This window comes from Cyprinodon variegatus, unplaced genomic scaffold, assembly GCF_000732505.1.
Source record: "Cyprinodon variegatus isolate N-32 unplaced genomic scaffold, C_variegatus-1.0 Scaffold948, whole genome shotgun sequence".
NCBI lineage: Eukaryota > Metazoa > Chordata > Actinopteri > Cyprinodontiformes > Cyprinodontidae > Cyprinodon > Cyprinodon variegatus.
In genome coordinates, this window is record NW_015151401.1 from 295,534 (window position 1) to 297,032 (window position 1,499).

Genomic DNA, 1,499 nt, shown 5'->3' on the forward strand with positions numbered 1-1,499 from the left:
TTTTTGCAAAGGACCAATGAAACTGAAGAATAGTGTCCCTACCAAAGTTGAAATCAAACCTACGCCCTTGTGGCCTTGTAAATAAAAGTAAGCCAATGATGTTGTCTTCTGAGGCTTAGGGAGGGCCATGAAACCAGAGCATACAGTTCACAATGATGAGTCCTGAAGGCAGAGTTGGTGATGAAACGTAAAGCACTGTGATAAACTATGTCCAGAGAGTGGAGAGCTGAGGAGGCAGCATTCATATATATGATGTCTCCATTGTCCAGAACAGGAATGAAGGTGGTCTGAACAAGTCTTGGTACCTTGTTTGGGTGCCTTGACCCATTTATTTCTACTGTGTAGTAATGTTCTCTTAAGTCCAGCTCAGTCCATAGATCTCTGATGGGTAACTTTTTCTTTCTATAGTTTCTTCTTGTGCAAATGCTGCAAAGCTGCCCCTCTGACAGTCAATCTCTCACATCTGCGACTCAGCACCTGTGTCTTACCTTAATACCTTTCCTGTCATAAGGCCCCTCTAGAAGTAGTGTTATCATTCTTCTATCTCCTACTAAGTGAGATCACATTGTACGATGTATTTCTAATATGAACTGTTATATGGCATATGTTGCCACCCCTCAAAAATTCCTGCCCCCCTCGCCACCCCATAGATATTTTTCTAGATCCGCCCCTGCCCAGGGGGCTGTGTAGGCTAATATATTAGTGGTTAGAGCAGTGCACTTGTGCTCTGAGGTTGCAAGTACCCGGTTTGATCCCCACAGCCTGCATTCTGTGCTGTGCTACAAGTGCTACAAGTTTGGTGGCACTGCAATGATCTAAAATGTAATAATTGGCTTTTTTATGCTTATAATAACAATGAAAAATCATATTTTCCCAAAGTAAGAGTTGTAGTTGTAGTCGGAAGTAAATGAGGTTTCCTATGTATCCTACAAGTTTGGTGGCACTACATACAATGATCTATAGTGTAGTCATTGCTCATTTTATACTTATTGTAATAAAAAAAGACACCAAGGAGAGGTGGATTATTATCAAATTCATTTCATGTGTATCTCATCTCATGTCATTCATATCACATTAATTGGATTTGAAAATAATGCTTTTCTGAGGAATTTTCCAAAGCCTAAATGACAAATGGCACCTCTATTTTATTATTAGAATAAGTATAAAATGAGCAATGACTACAGTATAGATCACTGTAGTTTCACCAGGACATACAGATAACTTCATCTGGATCAAACTACAACTCTTACTTTGGGAAGATAGGCCAAACTGTATTTATGGAGATTTTTTCTTTGTTATTATAAGCATATAATAGCCAATAATTACAATATATATCATTATAGTTCTACAAAACGTATAGCACACATAGATAACCTCATCTAGTTCATACACTGCATGAAAAGTGTGATTTTCGTCAATATGCGGCACTGTAGATTGTCGTGGAACTTCAGGTTAGCGGCAGTTTACGGCAATTTGCAGGCTTCGCAGAAAACTCCCGT